This window comes from Solanum pennellii, chromosome 9 (assembly GCF_001406875.1).
Source record: "Solanum pennellii chromosome 9, SPENNV200".
NCBI lineage: Eukaryota > Viridiplantae > Streptophyta > Magnoliopsida > Solanales > Solanaceae > Solanum > Solanum pennellii.
The window spans coordinates 79,450,621-79,459,943 of NC_028645.1; positions in this window are offsets into that span (position 1 = coordinate 79,450,621).

Genomic DNA, 9,323 nt, shown 5'->3' on the forward strand with positions numbered 1-9,323 from the left:
GGGCGGATAAACAGATGGGATTGGGAAGATTTGAGTCGCAGGTGGTAGAGGCGGCGACATCGCAGGAGATAGAGGCGGCGAAATCGCAAGAAATAGAGGCGGCGAAATCGCATGCGACAGAAACGGCGAAATCAAGTTCTAATCAAAATCGTTTGGATGGTAATCGACAAGATTTTATTACTGGGGAATCATCTCATGGTATAAATCCACATAATCGTCAAAGTGGAGAAGAAAAGGGAGTTCGAAACAGTGAATCTCGACTGGAACGTGAAATGGTGGAATCGCAGGAAAATCTCCAAGAACAAGCAAATCGCGATAATCACCAACAGGGTAATCCATCTACACAAACACAACATCGTATCACCAACTTGAACAAGGGCAAAGAAACATCTCAACAATATCAACAGCCTGCATATTCCAATACAAGAACTCCAGGTGCTAAAGAAATTGTCCATCCTCTGCAAAATAGGCAAATTGCTGGGAATCAAGGTAATCCCACTATTACAAATACTATTCCCATTTCTGATGGTAATTTGCAAGATCCTGAGAGAATGAATGTGGAAGCTGTTAGAAATCAGAATTACCAGTCCAATTACCCTAAGATTTGTAGTAACTTTGATCGTATTACCCATAGGAATGTGGTTAAAAAGAGTGATCCTCCCTTAGGAAATGTTGATAATTTGAATAAGAAGGATCAGCCTCAAGAACCTTCCCCTTACACAGTGATACAAACCTATGCAGACAGATTAAGGTTTAACCAATCTAAGAAAGGTGTGACTATCACACTAACTGAACCTGAGATCACTACTAAACAGGGCTTTCCTGCAATTTTGTATGTCAAGGATGAAGTGGTGAAAGAATTGGCTTCAACTTGTAAATATACTTTGATAGGGAAGTTCATCTACACTATGCCTAGAGTGAAGTTAATTAGGAAGAACTTTATTCTCCAAACTCAATTATCTGGGGGAGTTAAAATTGCACATTTTAACTCTAGACATGTATACATAGACCTTGACAATGAGCTTGACTACAACATGGTATGGACCAAACAAAGGATGAATATTGCTGGCCAAGTGATGAGAATCCAGGCTTGGACTCCTACATTCAAGCCTGATGAAGAAACACCCCTAGTCCCTATTTGGATATCCCTTCCAGAGTTACCTAGGCATTGCTACAACAAGGAATTCATCACTAGCCTGTTATCACCTATTGGTAGAGTGTTATACCTTGATTCAGCCTCAATTAACAAAACAAGAGGGAGCCAGGCTAGAGTGAAGGTTCAGGTAGATTTAACCAAAGACAGGCCTTCTCACATCTGGATGGGGTATATTGGAGAAGACATAACAGATGGAAGATGGCAAAAAATAGAATATGACAATACACCAGATTACTGTTTCTATTGTAAACATCAAGGGCACAAAGAAGTTGATTACATTATTAAACAAAGGGATGAAGAGGCCAAGAAAAGGAAAGAGATGGAGAAAAACAAAAATAGGAAGGACATTGCTCAAACCAATGCTGTAGATACACAGGTTCCTAAGACTATGGAAACAGGTAGAAGGGAGGTTGATTATAATTCACAAAGGCAGCAAATTAATGAAAGTCAACAGCATATGAACCAAGAGGAGTGGCAAACACAAAGAAGAAGGAATTCTCAACTAGTCAGATTTAATACTGATAGAGCTGTTGTGCAACAACCTCAAAGCCAACAGGTATTGTTTCAATCCCTACTAAAAATACTTAAATTGATTTGGAAGTGCAGGAATTTACAGCTGTTGGAGGAAGATTGGAGGACCATACAGAGCAATCCCATGAAGATAGGCCTCAGAATAGTGTCACTTTAAACAGGCAATCCCAAATCCATGATTATACTGCAGGCAGCCAGGATCATAGAGAATCAAGGAATAAACAACATAGAAGAGAAATACATTTGTCCAGGACTGAACAAACTGGATATCAACAAGCAACAATAAGCAAAACAGGTATTGACTCAATGCTCCCCTCCCTTACACCCCTTAATATTGTTAATAATCCTGTTGGTGTAGCTGTTGGAGGTGAGGTTGGAAGTGGTCAGGAGGATAATGGAGTTAATCCATCTAGACTTGATAAAGGAAAAGGTAAAATTGGTGAACATGAGCCTTTAAATGATATTGATAAAGTTCCTCCTGATAAACTAAATTGTAACAATCCTTTACAGACTAGTAATAAGAGTAGTAATCCTAATTTTTCTAACACTGGCAATGATCCTAGTAGTCATCAAAGAGATAATCTTGATGACTATAGGGAACCTGATTCTGAGGATGAGTATGATGTTGATACTCAATCCTTAGTGGATGGCATTGAACCAGGGGAGGAAATAGGTACTTCTTACCATGTTCAAACTGGTCCTTTGTTGCATACCTCTAATGTGGATGAAATTAGAGATGTTACTGGCAAACAAGGCCTTTCACCAAGGGGTAGGAAACTGTTGAAACAGAGTAAAACTACTAGTTTAAGTAGACCTAATACTAGAGCCAGAAGTAGAGGAATATGATGATCAAAATTCTTTGTTGGAATGCTAGGAGCATTAATACTTTTGGTGCTCTTGAAAGACTGATTAACCTCAGGAAAATTCATAATTTGGCTATGATTGCTATTTTAGAACCTTTTACTAACCATTCCCAACTAGATTTTTATAGAATGCAGATGGTGATGAATCAGGACACAGTAATCCTAATAACAAAATCTGGTTATTTTGGTCAAATGAAGTAACCTGTAAGATTATGGAAAGTGATCTGCAGCATATTACCTGTGAAGTAAGTCATGAGAACTGTAGTGAAAAATTTCTGATGACATATGTTTATGCAAAATGTAAAGACCATCTGAGGAAGCCTCTTTGGGATAGTATGTTGAAATGGTCTGCAACTGTTTATCCTTGGTGCATCATTGGAGATTTCAATGTTATATCCTCTACACAAGAGAAGCTGGGTGGTAGAGAATATAATATTAAGAAGAGTTTAGAGTTTATTAACATTATTGATGCTTGTGGTTTGGTGGATATGGGGTATAGTGGTCAACCTTATACATGGTGTAACCACAGAAAAGATGGAGCTATGATATGGAAAAGGTTAGATAGAGGACTGGTTAATGACAAATGGTTGGATAAAATGCCTCAAACTAACATTACTCACCTTCCTTGTGTGGGATCTGATCATTGCCCCCTTTTGATGGAAATGATTGAGAATAAGGACAATGTGATTAAGTATTTTAAATTTCTCAATTGTTGGACTGATAATGACACTTTCTTACGTACTGTTGAAAATTGTTGGAACAAAGAAGTTACTGGCAACCCCATGTGGATTCTGCATACCAAGATGAAAAGGTTAACTAAAACCTTAAGAGATTGGTCAAAAAAGGAATATGGGGATGTTTTTGAAAAAGTGAAGCAATATGAAGAGGGTGTTAAAAATGCTGAAGGAAATTATATTAGAGACAATAGTAAGGATAACAGAGAAAAGCTGTATGCAGTGAATGCACAATACATCAAATATTTGAAGTTAGAACATGCAATCCTTCAACAGAAAACTCAATTACACTGGTTGAAAGAAGGTGATGCAAATTCCAAATACTTCCATGCTGTTATTAGAGGTAAGAGGAGGAGAATGGTAATTCACAAGTTATTGAATGAGAATGGTAATTGGATTCAAGGGATGATCTTATTGCTAGAGAAACCTATAATTATTATCAGAGTATATTTACAGGTAATTCTAAGAAAATTGATGAGGATAAATTACAGTGTATTCCTAAGATGGTTACTGAGGAACAGAATACTGATCTTGAGAAAATGCCTACTATAGAAGAACTGAGAAATGTGGTAATGAGTATGAATCCTCACTTTGCTCCTGGACCTGATGGTATTGGAGGCAAGTTTTATCAATCTTGTTTTGATATCATTAAATATGATCTTCTTGCTGCAGTACAGGCTTTTTTCAATGGTTATGATATGCCTAAATATATGACTCATGCCTGTCTAATTCTTCTCCCTAAAGTGGATCATCCTAACAAGCTAAAAGATTTTAGACCTATTAGTCTTAGTAATTTTACCAACAAGATCATTTCTAAGATTATGAGTACTAGATTGGCTCCTATTCTACCTCTCATTATTTCTGAAAATCAGTCTGGTTTTGTTAAGGGAAGGAGTATATCTGAGAATGTGATGTTGGCTCAGGAAGTGATTCATGGTATTAAATTACCTAAAGAAGGGAAGAATGTAGTTATCAAGTTGGACGTGGTTAAGGCTTATGACAGAGTGTCTTGGACTTATACATGTTTGGTACTAAGAAAAATGGGGTTTGGAGAATTGTTTATTGACAGGGTATGGAGAATAATGAATAATAACTGGTATTCAGTGGTAATCAATGGTAGAAGACATGGTTTCTTTCATTCTACTAGAGGTTTAAAGCAAGGGGATCCACTGTCTCCAGCACTTTTTATTTTAGGTACTGAATTATTCTCAAGACAGCTTAATTTATTATATCAGAATCAGGCTTATATTGGCTTTCAAATGGATAGCAAAGGGCCTCAAATTAATCACCTATCCTTTGCTGATGATATTATTATCTTTACTTCTACTGATAGAACCTCTTTACAGCTTATTATGAAAACTATTGGAGAGTATGAATTGGTATCTGATCAGAAGGTTAATAAAGACAAAAGTTTCTTCATGGTAACTGCTAAGACTAAACAAGATATTATTGAGACTATAAAGATTGAAACTGGTTATGGTATGCAAAACAGTCCCATTACTTATCTTGGATGTCCTTTATATATTGGGGGTCAAAGAATTATATATTATTCTGAGGTAGTGGAGAAGATTATCAAAAAGATTTCTGGATGGCAAGCTAAGATTTTAAATTTTGGAGGTAAAGTTACTTTAGTGAAACATGTGTTGCAGTCTATTCCAATACATATGCTAGCTGCTGTATCTCCTCCTAAAACTACTCTCAAGTATATCAAAAGGGTAATTGCTGATTTCTTTTGGGGTATTGATCAAGATGACAAAAAAATATCATTGGGCATCTTGGGAAACATTAGCCTATCCAACTAATGAAGGTGGTATTGGAGTAAGGCATCTTGATGATGTATGTACAGCATTTCAGTATAAGCAATGGTGGGAGTTCAGGACTAAAACTTCCTTGTGGAGCAAATTTCTTAAAGCTAAATATTGCCAAAGAGCTAACCCAGTGGCCAAGAAATATGATACTGGAGACTCTTTAGTTTGGAGATACTTCACTCGAAATAGACAGGCTGTGGAATCGTATATGAAATGGAATATTCACTCTGGTTCTTGCAGCTTCTGGTGGGATAATTGGTTGGGAATTGATTCTCTGGCCAATCAATGTATTAATATTTCCAGCCTTAATAACAGTCTTGTTTCTGATTTCCTAAATAATGGTATGTGGAATGAGAGTTATATTAGGAAACATGTTCCTCCATTATTGGTGCCTGATATTAAGCAAACATATTTCAAACATAATATTGATATAGAGGATACTGCTGTTTAGACACCTGAAGAGAATGGCAAATTCATTATTGCTTCTGCATGGGAGGTTATTATAAAGAAAAGACCCAAAGATATTATTAATAATATTGTTTGGCATAAACATATTCCTTTCAAGATAGCCTTCTTTATTTGGAGAGCTTTCAGAGGCAAGCTACCAACAAATGAAAATTTGCAGAAGTTTGGAAGAGATGAAGCTGAATGCTATTGCTGTCATAGGAAAGGCACAGATGACATCAAACACATATTAATTACTGGCAACTTTGCTAAATACATATGGAAATACTATGCAGCTAATTTTGGTGCACTACAAACCAATACAGATTTGAGAAGCTTGCTGTTATACTGGAAGAATCTGCCCTGTCTAAATGAGGTATATAAATTGCTTATTTCTATTTTACCTAACTTTATTTGTTGGAACTTGTGGAAAAACAGGTGTGCTGTGAAATATGGAGACAAGAAATCAAGCATCCACAGAGTTCAATATGGAATTTTTAAAGATACCATGCAAACCATTAAAATTGTTTTTCCAAATATACCATGGCAACATAGCTGGGATAGCTTGATCAATTTAGTTGATCATTGCCAACAGCAGCTAAGAGTAACCATGGTTAATTGGAGAAAACCACAAGAAGGAATTTACAAATTAAATATAGATGGTAGTGCACTTCCAGAATCTGGAAAGATTGGAAGAGGAGGCATCCTAAGGGATCACAAAGGTAACTTACATTATGCATTTTCAATACCATTTGGTTTAGGCACTAATAATATTGCAGAGATAAAGGCTGCTAGATATGGATTGGATTGGTGTGAACAACATGGTTATAGAAGCATTGTATTGGAAGTCGACTCTGAAATGTTGTGCAAATGGATAAACAATACAATAGCAATCCCTTGGAGATGTGAACAAACAATACAACAAATACAAGACATTGGCAGAAAATTGGATCATTTTGAATGTAAACATGTATATAGAGAGGTCAATGGTACTGCAGATTTGTTATCAAAGTGGAGTCACAAGTTGGACATTATACAACACTTCTATACAACTCAACAATTATTTGGATCAATTCGAGGAAGCTATATATTGGACAAGATGGAAACACAAAATTTCAGAAGGAGAAAGACAAAGAGAATCAAGCATCCACCTTAGTGTTTACAATCCAGTTTTATCAAATTGTACTTAACTTGTATCTTTAATGATGTAATATTCAACTTAATAGACTCTATCTTTATTATTTCCATGTAAAGGGAGAGTCTCCCTCATTTAAGCATTCTAGAAATTTGTATTAAAGAGGAGTCCTCTTTTAGGTATCTTTTTTCATAGAGTGCATCTTTTTGTATAAAGGTTGAGTTGACTAATCTTAGTAGATAAGTCAATTATATACCTATCTCATCATAGAAGGTAAGGTCTATGTCCCCCTTCTTGTAATTTTTGATTATTCAATGATAAGGCCTGGGGGTGTTGCTAAGCCCCTGACCCACCACAAGGGTCGTTCAACTAAAAAAAAAAAACCCTAAACCCTAAACCCTGAAACCCTAAACCCTAAACCCTAACCCTAAACCCTAAACCCTAAACCCTGAACCCTGAACCCTGAACCCTGAACCCTAAACCCTAAACCCTGAACCCTGAACCCTGAACCCTGAACCCTAAACCCTAAACCCTAAACTCGAAACCCTAAACCCGAAACCCGAAACCTAAACCCTAAACCCTAAACCCTTGTGAAAAAGGCTGAACCCTAAACCCTAAACCCAAAAACTTTTTGACAGTGGCTATTTTGCAAACTTACTTTCACTGATCTATTTGCAAATAGTGAAACTAAAAAATAGAAACATTGTGTTTTCCATCTCTTTCCATTTACTGAACGTTCTCTCTAAAGGTTTGAACTTTGAACCTATATTTACTGTTTTAGTTTTTTTCTTCCTTATAAGTTTCTGTTAAATATTGGTCGAGATAATGTAATGGATGTGAAAATTTTGAACTTTTTGAACCCATGTATGAGAAAAAAAGAGAAGATTTTACTGTAAAAAAATGTTTTCTTTACGTGAGTTTAAGACCCAGAAGTATATACCTATTGTCATTTATTATGTAAAAACAGAGCAGAAAGGTTTGAACTTTTAAAGATTTCAACTTTCAACGTGAGTTTCTTCCTTGTATGTTTCTGTTAAATATTGTTCTAGATAATGTAATGGTGGTGAAAGATTTTAACTTTTGAACCTGTTATTTAGAGTTGTCAATATGGGCTAGCCCACCCAATTCGGGCTAATCCATACAGGCTTTGACATTTTACGGGCCAGGCTGGGCTAGCCCATTTTTTGTGTGGGCCAGAAAATGGTCGGCCCTACCCACAAGTACGTGGGCTACAGGCTTGCCGGGCCAGCCCATTTTTTAAAGTATTATATTTTTTTATAATTATTAAATTAAATTATAAATTATAATTTAAAAATATTATCATAAATATCGACAAAACAATATTAAATTATGTTAGGCCTCACTTGTTTGCACTTAATGGGTTTGAATCTTAATCATTCAGATTTGTCTCATTAAGAGTGTTTGTTCTTAAGAACTGAATCTTAATTATTCAGATTCAATTCATTAAGTTCGTTTGTTTTATTTTCTTATAAGCCTCTTAATGGGTCTGGATATATCTGAATGAATCAGATCTGTAACACAAACTTAACACTATTCAGACTAAAAAATAAGACTCCTATCTTAATTCAACTAAATCACGACAACTCATAAAAATTGTTTTCTTATTTAATTAATATTAATTACATGCTTGTCATTATAATTTCCTTTATTCATATAAACTTAATATACATCTTTTACTTTCTAAATTAATCAATATATTTGAATTGATAGACACTCCCATGATTTAAAAAAATAAGAAAGTAGTTATTTGATCGATAACAATAAAAAATTTCTATAATAAAATAAAATATTTTCCTAAACTATATATTTACTACTCTATATAGACTATTTTAAATTGCATTATATTACATTCTCAAAGTATTTGAGTGCAAAAAATAGTCATATTACTGATGTAACTTGATGTTGAGTTCTTAAAAGATAAATCATATTACCTTGTTACGGTAAAAATGTTCAAAATATTATTTTATATGAAAAAAACTATTTTACTAACAAGGTTTTTATAATATTTTATTGATATAACATTTAATTTCATATGTGCATTCAGATATTGAAAACAAACTGTCCCAATAATTTAGTGTTCAGATTCAGAGACAATATTTTAATATTCAGATGTTTATTCAGATTTACACATCTAGATCTTAAGGCACATCTTAATATTTAAATGTGTATTCAAATTCAAACGTCTTAATCTTAATTGAAACAAATGAGACCTTGTCACTACTTGTTAATCAAATTCACAAATATAATAATCTTAATAATATTTAGGGAAAATGCACAAGTACCCCCTAGACTATACCCGAAATCCCAAAGACACACCTTACTAAGGTCGTATCACCCCCCTGAACTTATTTTTTTTGTAATTTGGTGTACCTCTTTGGCTTATGTGGCATCCAAATATCTCTGACGCGCCTCAATTGCGTGGAGTCACAAATAGTGCCACATAAGACAAAGATGTATAAAATTACAAAAAGAAAAAAGTTCAGCGGTAATAGGACCTTAGTTTAGTTAAGGTGTGTCTCTGGAATTTTGGTCATAGTCTAGGGGGTACTTGTGCATTTTCCTTAATATTTAGTAAGTTTTTTTTTTCAACTAAAAGTATAAATATCTAAATAGAAATATTAAACTAATTGT